Source organism: Rhineura floridana, chromosome 10, assembly GCF_030035675.1.
Source record: "Rhineura floridana isolate rRhiFlo1 chromosome 10, rRhiFlo1.hap2, whole genome shotgun sequence".
In the NCBI taxonomy this organism is placed as follows: Eukaryota; Metazoa; Chordata; class Lepidosauria; order Squamata; family Rhineuridae; genus Rhineura; species Rhineura floridana.
In genome coordinates, this window is record NC_084489.1 from 91,025,320 (window position 1) to 91,038,773 (window position 13,454).

Sequence of the window (13,454 nt, forward strand, 5' to 3'; positions counted from 1 at the left end):
ATTCATTTATCATTATTATTATTTTTTTACAATAATTTTAATTCAAATTTTCATAAAACATACAAAACAAAATCATAAAACATTCAAAGACAAAAAACAAAACAAAACAAAAATGATTAAACAAAAAAATAAAATGTTGACTTCCCATTTGTCGCAGATCAAATCAGTTATAGGTCTACAATATATAACAATCCTGTCTCTTAAATTATATTATAAAATCACTTTCCTCCAGTAGTTATCTTAATTAATCATCAAATCTCATAAACATTACTTTATTCTTTCCACAAAAAGTCAAAGAGAGGTTTCAATTCTTTAAGAAATATATCTATCAATTTTTCTCCAAATAAACATGTCGATTAATCCATCTCGTTAATAATAATAATAATCTTATTGTCATAACCATAGTCCAAATAAACATATCGATTAATCCATCTCATCAAAATCTGTTAGGTCCAATAATTTCAATAGCCATTATTCCATTATCCCTATTAATTCCATCTTCAATAGTCCTGTTAAGTCCAGTAATTTCAGTGTCCAATCTTCCATTATCAGTATTCCATAATAATCTTGCTGTCATAGCCATAGTCATATAATAAGAGTCTGATGGGAATTTCCTCTATCCCAAATATTTTCTTGCCATCAATTCTGAATAAGTTGCTGAAATATTGTTGTAAAGTCATATCTCTACGTTTCTCCCTGCCCGGGAGAAATTTCATCAGTCAAAAAAAATATGTTCTGACTGATTTATATCTGAATAAGCTTCTTTTGAGGTGGGAGCCCGTCTCAAAAGCAGGCACAAGCGAAGTCACCCTTCCCGGAAGTCCACCTTTCACCTCCATTCAGACCGCTGCAGCTTCTCTTTGCAGCGCTGAGGGCAGAGAAGTGTCGGGTTACCTGTTGGCATCTGGGCCATCCCTGAGTCTTTTGCACAGAGAGGGGGGGATCCAGAGGGGACCGTGATGGGCAGGGGTTGCTGGCAAAGGCCTGTCTCCCATCCTCCAGGGCCTAGAGAATTTGGGTGCAAATCTCAGGCACCTCCAGAGGTCCTTTTTATTGTGCATTCAGGATGATTTGCGCTCCTGGTGGTCCCACAGTGGTCACGCACAAACAACTCTGCTTTCTGTACTGTTTGGGCCTGCAAAGGTTTTGGGGCAGACGTCCTGCTGCGTTTCCAATCGAGGCGTGCCCTGAAACCTCCTGCTGAAATCCTGTAACTTTCCGTGCCGCAAAACGTTCTGGGTTTTGCTGTTTTGATTGGTCTGCTTTTGTTGTGCAACCTGCTGCCAGAAAACCTCACCTGGAGCAGGAGCCCTGTTCAAGTTGCCCTGCGCCTCCTGTGGCCCCATGAGTGACTTGCTGAAGGCCCTGGCCATCTCTCCCCCTCCATTGCCCTCCTTGAGAAGGGGTGCTTGTGGGGTCTGGGCATATCAGCACCTGCTTCCTGGCCCAGGCCCCCCTCTCTATGTCCCACTACAGAGGGGGGCAGGGAGGGAGGGAAGGGGCAGAGTCCCTCCTGCTGGGAGGGGGAAGGAACTGGGACCTGGGGGGGGGAAGGGCAGAGAGATTAGCTACCTGTGTTGGTATACCCCTCCCCCTCCCCTCCCCAGCAAATCTGCCTGGCATTTTGCTACCAAATAATATTGGAACAGAGCGTGCCAATTAAAAAGTGCTCTTAAATGATAAATGGATGATATGGCCATGGGGTGTGTGTGTGTGTTTCTATCTTAAGTTCATGACACTTGTCTGAAATGTTCTGAATCTGCAGTGCCTGCAGATCAGCAAGTGAAATGGGTCTGGGGGTTTTGGTGGCCAGGGGATGAGGGGAGGGCTGAGGCCCTCAGCAGCATTTGGGGGCAGCATGTTGGCTGCTGCCGCTGGGCATTGCTGGCAGTTCTGGTGCTTGTGCCCATTTAAATAGTGTGTATGGGGGGAGCTGCCTGGATCCTCCCCCTCCAGTCCTAAGTGGTTGCTGACACCCTCTGCCTGGGCACTTATGACACAACCATGCCCAGGTCTGTGAGCCGCAGAGGAAGGTGAGGGTCCTTGGCAGTGGGGAGGAGGTTGACTGTTGTCTGCAGGAGTCTAGGGTGTGTGTGCACACCGTGCGAGAGACATGAGAGGCTTGCATGCCTGATGTCCCAAACATGCCTTGTGTTTGTGTGATGACACACTTCTTGCACATCGACTGCTGCATGTTCGCACCCACCCACTGTGATTTTAGCTTACTGCTTTGGGTGGCCAGTGTGGCCTAGTGGTTAGAGTGTTGGACTACGACCGGGGAGACCAGGGGTCAAATCCCCACATAGCCATGAAGCTCACTGGGTGACCTTGGGCCAGTCACTGCCTCTCAGCCTCATGAAAACCCTATTCAGAGGGTCACCATAAGTTGGGATCGACTTGAAGGCAGTACATTTACATTTTTTTGGGTGGCTGTTACTGTGGCACGCCAAGGGTTAACTCGTAGCCCAGCACCATTGCCTGGAGATTGTGTGTTGGCACCTCATGCTTGGGTGTTGGGAGGGGGAGGCAGCCTGCTGGGCATTGCCCCTTGAGCAGGGGAAAGAGGGGTCCTGGATGCAGGCTGTGCACACAGCTCCTGTGCCTTGCAACTGTGGCTGGACAGCCTAGCAGGAGGCTTCAGCAGTATTTGCACATGTGCGCGCATCCCCCCCACACACACCAGCTCACCAGGGCCCCAACCTAAAACCTCACAGCTCTGCCCAAGAATATGAGTAGTAGTAACAAGTCAAGGGTGCCATCAAGCATATGCAGAGTCTATTTCCACCATTTAGTAAGCCTAGCAAGGCAGCATTATCACTGGAGGAGTGCCTGGATTTGTGGGTTGAGGAGGGGATCTTGGAGCGTTCCTTCTTGGCTGCACAGCTTGACCTGTGACTGGGCTAGTAGAGCAACCTGAGGGGCAGAACTGAGGCCTGGTGAAATCTGACACTTCTGTGAGCATCATCCCCATTTTACAGATCTGCTGCCCAAGACCAAGGCAAGAGTCCATGACTAACTCAAGCCCTTCCTAAGTGGAAAATTCAAAGTATCTGAAGTGGCCTGGGAGGGGATGCATGGTTTCCCTGCATCTGCCCAGGGGTGTGCGTGCACCCGTGCAGGTGCTGCATCTTTACTACGGATGGCACGACTGTGTCCCACTTTGCACAGAGTGCTAAGCCGGACCATGGCTTAGCGCAAAGGAGCGAACTTGGAGCTCCCAGGAGCAAAGGAACCCGGTGTCCTTTCTCTACTTTCAAATGGCTCAAGAGGCCGAGTGCAGCCATCACTCACCCTGCTCAGCTTTAGACTTCTTTGCCTTTGCTTACCATGCCTGGTGCTTCGGGGGCTGTGTCGATGAGGGGGACCTGCACGCCTACCTCTTGTTGCGCTGTGTGTAGTTGTGTTGCTTAATTTCGTTTAAAAGCAGCACCACAGCAGCAGAGAGTAACAGCAGATGTTGAAATGCGAGTGTGCTAGCGTGTGCGTATGTTTGCCTAAGAAAGCAGGCTTTTACCCTGCAACAGCATCACTGAGACTGGAGACTTAGTAAAATAAGAAAAGCTACTTTATTTATAGAAATACATAGTAGATGGAAAGGCAAACCTAGTTCTGACTAACTAGCTAAGTTGGAGGCATCACGCCCAGGTGCAGGAGTCAGCCCCACGCTAGGAGAGAGACAAAGGGAGTTTCCTCTCTCCTGGTCAGCTGGAGGACAAAGGAGTGGAAAGGGCAGGAGGAGGAGGGGCAGGTAAGCTTCCCTAAAGACGTCACAGTCTAGCGACAGAAGGAAGTCAGTCAGAGCATCACAGGTAAAAGGTAATCAAGCCTGTCCATCTGGAGGAGCCTCGCTCTATCTTTCCTCTGGAGCACAAACATAAGAGCAAGACAGGAGTTGCTCTTGCCCCACTTCCAACACCTCTGTCCCCTGGGGGGGGCATGTGAAATTCCAGTTTGAGGTGGAGCTGACTCGGGTGGGCTTTGACTTCCAGGATGTGGGGAAGGGTTCCAACATCAATTGCAGCTGAAGTTGTGCACCAGCTACCCACAAAAGCTCCTCCTTCCCCTCTGGATCACTGACAAGGAGCTGGACAACAGGGCTTCCTTTCAATTTCCCCCGCAACCTCCTGCTGCTGCGTTACCTGGGGCTAAGCTTTGGCTTGGCTTAGGGTTACATGCAAGCCAGGTCTAGAGCAGAGTAGAAACAGCAGCAGCCCAGGGCCGGGCTGTTCTGTGACCTTGTAGAGGTTGCAGGGCATCTTGACACCTCTGCTTTTGGGGATCTGTGGGGGAGATAGGATCGCACTTTTCAAGTCCTTGAAAGGTTGTCATACAGAGGAGGGCTGGGATCTCTTCTTGATCGTCCCAGAGTTCAGGACACAGAATATTGGGCTCAAGTTGCAGGAAGCCAGATTTCGTCTGAATATCAGGAAAAACTTCCTGCCTGTCAGAGCGGTCAGAATTCATTCAATGACCTGGGGAGGTGGTGGGCTCTCCAACCCTGGAGGCATTCAAGAGGCAGCTGGACAGCCCCCTGTCGGGGATGCTTTGAGTTGGATTCCTGCATTGAGCAGGGGATGGACTGGATGACCTTATAGGCCCCTTCCAACTCCATTGTTCTGTGATCTATGATCTGAAGTGTCTCTCTGTGTGCTGAGTTTCAGCCCCTGCTTGGGCCTTGCAAAGGGTGTGGGTGAGGAGGAAGTACTGGGACATGCACTGATTGGAAGCAAAGCAGCAGATCCACCCCAAAACCTACCTGGAGGTGCCCTTGTTGTCCCTGTGCTAGAAAGAGGGGAGGGGGTCACACATGAGAGGGTGGGGGCGCTGTTGGGCTATTCACTGGCTGAAGAAGGGATGTCTCTCTCTGTCTGTCTGCAGGTGGTAGCTTTCATTGCCCTGATTTGGAGGGGGGGACACTGTGCCAGCAGCTTGCAAGCCCCAATGCACAGGGAGGACCAAGCAGAGTACATAAGAACCTGAGAAGAGCCTGTGGGTCAGGCCAACGGGGGCCCATCTAGTCCAGCCCCTGTTCTCACAGTGGCCAACCAGATGCCCCCAGTGGGAAGCCCGCAAGCAGGACGTGAGTGCAAGCACATCTCTCCTCTCCTGGGGCTGCCGGCAACTGGCATTCAGACGTCTACAGCCTCCGACTATGGGGGCAGAGCATAGCGTTGTGGCTGCAGCCATTGTTGGCCGTCCCCTTCCCTACCGTGGATTTGGCTAAACCTCTTTTAAAGCCCTCCAAGCTGGTGGCCATCACTGCCTCTTTTAACTCTCGCTGCGTGAAGATCCTTTCTTTTGTCTGTCCTGAATCTTCCAGGATTCAGCTTCATTGGGTGTCCATGAGCTCTAGTGGGATGAGGGAGGGAGGGAGGGAGCCCCCCCAGCTCCGTGCAGGCGCCCAGCAGCAGCACTCAAGGACCTGCATTTTATTGGTTCCCCCCCCCCCCGCATCCAGAGCAGCTGGCTCACTTCTCTGACAGGGATATTTATAGGGTCCAGACTGCCTGTGAGAGAGAGAGGCTGCCCCTCCCACCCAGGCACGGTAGCAGCAGGGGAGGGGAGGCCTTTGACCTGGCAGCTGGAAGGGGGCACAGCCACCTGCCCCTCCCCCAAATTTGGAGAGGCTCTCTGTGGCCCCCACTCCCCCTGCGGTGGCTAAGAATGCCTCCCCACAGCCCCTTGTCCCCAGACACCATGAACGGCCCTTAAGAGGCTGGCTCCCTGGCAGTGGAGCAGGCAGGGAGTGTGAGCCCTCCTTTCATCAGTATCTCATTTCTCAAATCCCTTCCAGGAGCTGTGCCCCCACTCTCGGTATTTGTGGTGATTCTGTGCAGAAGGGATGCTACTCTACTCATGTTCAGAGATTCTGTCTTTCTTTCTAGCCTGGGCTGTGTATGAGGCCAGCAAGGTGTTTTGTTGGGAAAGAAAAAGGAGCAGCCCCCGCCTGGAGGAGCTGCCCTGTGCCCCTGATGCTCTGTGGACCATTCACTGGGGTGTCCCCTGGCTGGCAGCCCATGCACACCTTGGCTCTACCACCTGCTTTGAAGTACACCAGCTGCTGGAGGCAGCCAGATTTTGGGGAGGGGGATTGTGTGCCACAGCTGATGTTGCGCCAGCAAGGCTCCAGGAGTCGGGGACCTGCGAGGGGATGCTCAGAGTCAGGACTCCTGGGTTCCACTTTTCCACAGCCGGAGGGGGAAATGCAGTGACGCTACTCTGCCTTGATACAGCACACTTCAAAGGTTCGCTGTCTCTGTGATCCTTGTAACAGCTCTAAGAAGGTGCCCAGTGCAATTGAGCACACATGGGGGGGGCAAGGAGGGGGGTGAAGGGTGCGGAGGATGGCAGGCCCTGACCCACGAGAGTTTGTGTGTGAGTGGGGCTCTCACCCTAAGTGTTACGCTGCCCCAGCAAAAGGGCAGGAGTGGGACTGTGCGGGGTGTGTGTGTGTGTGCATGTGAGGCAGGAAGCAGGAGGTGGCGGCTAAAGTCCCTTCTCTGTCATGAGTGAAAAACCTTCAGGAGGTGACATCTCTGAGCATAACGTTGCAGGAGGGGAAGGCTGAGGAGGACTGATGGTTTCCATCGTTCTTTGGGGTTTGCATTGCAATGTTGATGCTTTTAGAACACAAGGAGACCCTGGCTGCCGGACCAGGCCACAGGCCCACCTAGCCCAGCACCCTGTCCTCACAGTGGCCAACCAGGTGCCTCTTCTGGGAAGCCCAAAAGCAGGACCAGGATGCCACAGCATCCTCTCCCTCCTGCACTTTCCAGCAAGTGGCATTCAGAGGCAAACTGACTCCCAAAGTGGAGGCAGAGCAGAGCCATCCTGGCTTTAACCTTCAAGTCCTTATTTGAAGCCGGCCCTCTCTATTTAAAGGAACGCCTCCACTCTCACCAGGGGCTCCGTCGAACAAGATCGTCCATGAATGGTTCACTCCTTGTTCCCCCAACAAAAGCAGCTAGACTGGAGAGGACTAGGTCAAGAGCCTTTTCTGTAGTGGCTCCTTCGCTATGGAATGCCTTGCCAACTGACCTCCACCAGGCACCCTCCTTGCTGTGCTTTCGACAGGCCTTGAAGACTTGGCTCTTTATCCAGGCTGGGGAGGGGACTTAGGTCATTAGTCTGCAGTTCTAGGGGTAGTTTTAATCTTCTGCTTATGTTTTTATGGATTGTATTTGTATTTTATTGTACGTCGCCTAGAGTGGCAGGATAATCCCTACCAGATGGGCAACTAACAAATTTAATAAATAAATAAATAAATAGTAGCCATTGGCAGACTTAGTATCATCCAGGAATCTGGCTAATCCTCTGTTAAAGCCATCCAAGCTGGTGGCCATCACTGCCTCCTGCCGGAGCGAATTTCATAGTTTAACTATGCGCTGTGTGATGAAGTCCTTTCTTTTGTCTGTCCTGAATCTTCCAGCATTCAGCTTCATTGAATGTCCACGAGTTCTAGTGTATGAAAGAGGGAGAAAAGCTTTCTCCATGCCATGCTTAATCTTAAAATGGAAATGGACTGCCTGCAAGTCAATTCTGACTTATGGCGACCCTATGAATAGTGTTTTCATGGTAAGCTGTATTCACAGAGGGTTTACCATTGCCTTCCTCTGAGGCTGAGAGGCAGTGACTGGCCCAAGGTCACCCAATGAGCTTCATGGCTGTGTGGGGATTCGAACCCTGGTCTCCCAGGTCGTAGTCCAACACCTTAACCACTATACCACACTGGCACTCTTAATCTTATACACCTCTTTAATGTCCCGCCCTCCACACCTTTTCCGTAAACTAAAAAGGCCCAAATGCTGCAACCTTTCCTCATAGGGGAGTCCTTCCATCCCACTGATCATTCTGGTTGCCCTTCTCTGAACCTTTTCCAGCTGTACAATATCCTTTTTCAGGTGAGGCAACCAGAACTGTACACAGTATTCCAGATGTGGACACACCATCCTCATATTTAGGCTTTTGTTAGTATCCAGAGGTCTGCTTTCTGGCAATGTTCTATTGATTTCCCCAGACCTGTTAATGCACCCCTCCCTAGCAAGAGATCTCCATCCCTGAGCACCCTCTCCCCCTGCACAGTTCCCACCGCTCCTTTTGTACCTTTTGCAACTTTTTCTGTCTGGCTTCAGTCCTCAACCTTCAGCAACCACCTGATGCAGGTGAAGCTTTTTCTGAAAGGGGTTAAAATGCTGTGAGAAGGTTCGTCTGCTCCGTGTCTGGGTACTGGGCTGCTATTTAAGGCATGGGAGCAGTCCCCCTCCCAGGTGGCAGCCATGGAACTGCACCCAGCGCCCTCTCAGAACTAGAGACTGAACTGACGGTGAAGAGAGGGTGCCATTCAGGAGGAGGCAGATCTCTGGGGTGCAGACATAGCTTCCGCTCAGCCCTCCCCTCCTCCCACTGGTGTGAATGTCCTATGGCAATATTGAAGCAAGAGAGCCACCTGCTGGCCAAGCTGCAGAACTGCTCTACTGCAGTAAAGGATGCCATTCATGTGATCCCAGAACAGCCCCGCCTCTGCCCACTGGTGCGCTCCAGGTATTTTGGACTACAACTCCCATCACCCCCGTGACAGCACAGCCATATAATGCTGAGGCTGATGGGAGCAGTGCTGTGCTGACTGAGGCTGATAGGAATTGTAGTCCAGCCCACCAGGTTAACTAAGGCTGGAACAGCCTAACATCCTTTTTCCCCACCCCACCCCTGAACGGAGACCCATTGAGTAAAACAGCCTGGGCCCTCTGAACAAGATCCTGGAACAGAAACACACGGTGCCTCATTCCTTGTGAAGACAACTTAGTCCTGATGAGTTGTACCTTTTCCCAGGCTTGGTTCAGCCCTGGAACGTGGAAAGGGGCTGCATCTGAGCGCGCATGGATTGCCTTCCCTCTTGCCCCAGCCATCAGCTGTGGCTCCCTGACTCATCTCTTGGGAGAAATTCAGCTTCATGACAAACTTGCGAGGGGAGTCAAAGCAAGTGAGAGGCGGATTCTCCCCCCCCCACACTTTTAGGGGGTGAAATATGTGACTTCTAATCCACCAGGGTGGGCTTATCCCAGGGTGGGGGACTTGTGGCCCCCTTGATGTCACTGGACTCCAGCTGCCGTCAGGTCCAGCCAGTGGTCAGAGATGACAGCATCCGGAGGGCCAAGGAGGGTCCCTGTGCCAGGCCAGGCCGTTTCCATGGAGAAATGCCAGCGCACTCTTTCCCCCGCATGATTCTTTGGCGTTACTTTCCCTGGGACTCTATTAGGAAGGAGCACCAGGTGGTGCCTTTGAGAGTGAAGCCGGGCTGGTGGACTATCTAGCTCAGTGGTGCTGTCTGCTTGGATGGACAGACGGGTAGTGGCTCTCAGGCAGAAGAATGCCGGGGAATGAACCTGAGGCCCTCTGGGTGCAAAGCAGGCGCTCCACCACTGAGCTGCGGCCCTTCCTGGGACAGTGCAGGAGCCTGGAGCACTGGAAGGAGAGGTGCCTGTCTTTCCTCTTGGTTGTATTTTCGATTTCCCTCGCAGGAAGTGTGTGTGCTGGAGGGGAGGGACAGGGATGGAGGAGTTCTCTGTGGGGGAAGGGTAGGCAGACTGTGGGAATGGCTGGAGGTTCTAGATTTTCTCGATCGTCCCAGAGTGCAGGACACGGAATAGTGGGCTCAAGTTGCAGGAAGCCAGATTTCGACTGGACATCAGGAAAACCTTCCTAACTGTTAGAGCCATACGACAATGGAACCAATGACCTCGGGAGGTGGTGGGCTCTCCGACACTGGAGGCACTCAAAAGGCAGCTGGACAGCCCTCTGTCGGGAATGCTTTGATTTGGATTCATGCATTGAGCAGGGGGTTGGACTTGATGGCCTTATAGGCCCCTTCCAACTCTACTATTCTATGATTCTATGATTTCCCGGATGCCTCCATTTCCACTTATCCCAATGCAGCTAGCATCTTCTCTTCATGCGCTTCTTTGCCTATTAATGATGCGTTTCTTTGCCTATTAATGAAGCACTGTTATTTCAGTTCCTGTGTGTTGATTGCGTTGGGCTATCTGGTGAACTGGCCTCTTGGGGCTGAAGAATCCCTGAGGATCCCAAGCGGGAGTGGCTCAGTATAGACATTGCACCAAACCGCAGCTGGGGAAGGCCAGGGGTGCTGACAGGCGACAGTTTGTGATTGGCCAGCAGTCCAGAACCAGAAACACACACACACACCAGCTTGATGGGGCTTGCGAACCACAGTTTGTGCCAGTGAGGGTGTGACACAGTGTCTGAATGCGCAAACCCTGGTTACAGCCATCGCTCCCCCCTCCAGAGGGATGAGAGGGCTGAAGCAGAAGCTCCCAGCTGGCTCCCACCATCGTTTGCCTTAATGGTTTGGAAGGTCAAACTGTGGTTTGGGTTCCAGTTCGGTGCGACATTTCAGTGGAGGAGCCCAAGAAGAGAGCGGGAAGGGGGCTTCCTCCTGCCAACTTTGGGGTGTGGGAGGGACCACTCAAGCCAGGGGCACAGGGACTCCCCTTACATGCTACGCAAGGCAGGGCACCCTCCGGCACCCCTGAGACTCTGCTGCTGCCTGCGGCTGCAGCATCACCCCTTCCTGTCCTCCCTTCCTAGGGGTCAGGCGGCCTCCTCTGTGTTCTCTCTTCCGGTTGCCAAGGCGTTGCTGCTGGCCCCAGCCATATTTAGGCATAAAATCTCTGCTTGGGCTCCTAATGCCAAGTTCCTCTGGCAGCCTTGTCCTGACTTGCTGTTCAGCCTCAGGCCAGCTGCCTCTCTGGGGCTGAGGTCCCTTGTTTGGTGGCTGGCAAATGGCGTGAGGGAGGAGGAAGAGGGAGGGCAGGGGAAGGTTCCCTCCTGTGCCGTTACCCAGGCCAGACTGTAGACCTCTCTCTCTCTCTCTCTCTCTCTCTCTCTCCCCTCCCCCCCCTTGCCTGGGGAGTCAGCCAGCTGCACCAGCGAGTCACCTCCTGAAATGCACCTGGTGAGCCAGCCCTTCCCCTGCAGGGTGAGTGTCAACATCTGTCAGAGCTGGGGAGGGCCGGGTGCCCCTTGCCTTGGCCCACGCCTGGTGAGTACCAGCTGTGACCTAGAGCTTGCCAGTCCTGGCCAGTGGGAAGCTTGCGGTGCCCGTCCTCTCCTGGTGGGTAGAAGTCCCCACACACTTTAGCTCTAGGGATCTTGTGCTGCTGCCCCTCTTACCTTCTGGTGGCCCCTGCTGTTGCAAGAGCCCCCCCATCAGGAAAGCATCAAATGCTACAGGGAGGGGCGGCATGGCGGTGGGGGCTGGCTGGCTAGGAAGGGGGCACTGTCATTTCTTCTTTCCTTCCTTCTAAGAGGTGTTGAGGTTCGAGAAGGCCCCTCCCCTAATTGTACACACACAGGTTCTGGCTGTGAGCAGTCAGTGGTGAGGAAAGGCCCTCTGTGCATGCTCTAAGGTTCTCCCTTAACAATTACTCTACAACATGTTCCTGCCATGTGTCCTGCCATTGAAAAGCATTTCTAAGGCAGCTCTGGGTGAGCCGACCCTTTTCCTGGTGAAATTTGCTCCTTAGGAAGGGGTGGACAGGGTGGGAACACTGAGGTGGAATTGGAGGGGCTGCGCAGCAGAAGAGACTTTGCTGTGTGGAGAGGGGGGAGAAATGGGGAGACACAGGGGGTCTCTCTGGTGCCCAGAGAAGCTCTAGTGAGAAAGAACAGGGTGATCAAGGACATTTACATATATAGCTGCTACTCATTCCAACAATTCTGCTCTCATCAGCTTTTTTGAAGAAAGGGGAAGGTGCTGAGTCCCACTCAGAGCCCAAGAACAATCTCTGCACTCCCCGTCCCACTCCTCTTTGAGTGGCCTCTACTATTTCAAGCTTCTACCATAAGGACTAGAGGCTTACTTTTAAAAAGAGCGGGGCGGGGGGGCGGGCATTGGGGCCTTTGTGACATGCAAGCAGGCAGCTGAAAACAGTGAAGAAGGGAATGCAATTCTTGTAGCCAAAAAAATCCCTCTCTCCTCCTCCCCCAAGATTTGAGTTTTGAAGAGCTGCTCTGTGGGGGCATCCCATGGAAGCACCATTGGATCTGGGTCCTTCCATGTGTTGGTGTCTGTTAGCCGTTGGTTTTCAGCCGAAATGGTGCCACGCTTTGCCCAGTGGAAAATCCAGAAGCTGAGCAATTGATGATGCTTACTTACATACATGCACAGACCACAAGAAGAGGAAAAGAAAGTACTGTGCCTGCAAGACCCCCCTCTGGTATTCAGAGGGCCTTTACCCTCGTCCCAGCGATGCTGTAAGATTGGTTGGGCTGCCTGACATTTGGCTCAGGAAGGATTTGAGCAGGCGAGGAGAGCCAATGCACTGCCTGCCACTCCGCAGTGAGATTTCAGAAGAGCTTTGGCGACTTCTGGGGAATTCCAGTTGGAGCAGGGGAGGAACTGGTCCAAAGGGTTCAGAAATTACAGCCGTTGTCTGCCAGGCTCTTTGGGGTTGTGATGTCAGCAAAGACTTAATTTTTATTTTATTTTTAAATGCCAGAGGCCAAACTTTTCTGGGGACTTCCCCTAATTCCAGTGTCTGGGGGCTGCCTGGTTGTTGCAAGAGGTGAGGTCATCTGCACATGCTCAGAGGTCTGCTCTTGGTATGTTGAGTTCTGTCAACAAAGAAGTCCTGGTGCTGAGCTCTGTTGCTGGTACTCAACTATTGGGATCCTTGCAAAAATCCCGCTCCTCCCCCCCACCCACAGCAGAGTGTTTGGCCGGGGGTATTTAATTCAGGGATCAGGTGGAATGGGGAGGGGGGAGTTCAGCATGCCAGGGGCCCAGGGATTTTGGCTGTTGTGGGCAGAGCTTAGCTCCAGAGCCCATTTGCATTGCTCCGGCCAAGGCCAAGGATGCTGTTGAGGTCGTGCAGAGTGCCTTTTCCTCACCACTGACCCCAGTCCTCCTTCGCGTGGGGGCTGTGGCTCGGGGAGAGCAGCTGCCTTGTAAGCAGAAGGTGCCGGGTTCAATCCCCAGTGCTGTCTGCAGGTAGCGCTGGGAGAGACCCCTGCCTGAACACCTGGACAGCAGGTGCTGCCAGTCAGTGTAAGTAACAGTGATCTGACTCCATATAAGGCCGCTGCCAATGTCCCTGGGTTCCTATGGGGGGGGACGTGTGGCTGTTCCGGCGGCAGGTTTCAGGCACTGCCTCAGCACGGAGGTTGAGTCGCTCTGGATGGGCTCCTCCTCTCTGAGGTCACCTATTGGGGGGAGGGCAGGGATGATGGCTCAGGTGCTTCCCTTAGAAATGAGATCTGTGCAACTGTGCCCCGCTCCCCCCACTTGCTATGCCTCTGGAAGCCTCTGCCGTCCCCTGGAGGAACTAGGATTGGGCCCTGCATCCCCCCATGGAAGGAGTTCCTGTTGCCCCGCTTTCCTTGCAAGCCATTGCCTGCTGCCCCTGATGGGGGCTGGGTCGTGGGGAGGGTCTCAT

General features: G+C 53.0%; 1 protein-coding gene across 3 annotated transcripts in view; it reads left to right on the forward strand.

Moving 5' to 3' along the window:
- KCNH2 (potassium voltage-gated channel subfamily H member 2) overlaps positions 1 to 13,454 on the forward strand; it is a 92,315-nt gene that overhangs the window by 24,234 nt on the left and 54,627 nt on the right. Inside the window, exon 1 of one of the 3 annotated variants that reach the window (XM_061585942.1) lies at positions 10,953 to 10,996. The exons of the other annotated variants lie outside the window; for them this stretch is intronic. The gene's annotated coding sequence lies outside the window, so the exon portion shown is untranslated. Of the gene's footprint in view, positions 1 to 10,952; positions 10,997 to 13,454 lie in introns of those variants that run through there. 3 annotated transcript variants of the gene reach the window in all.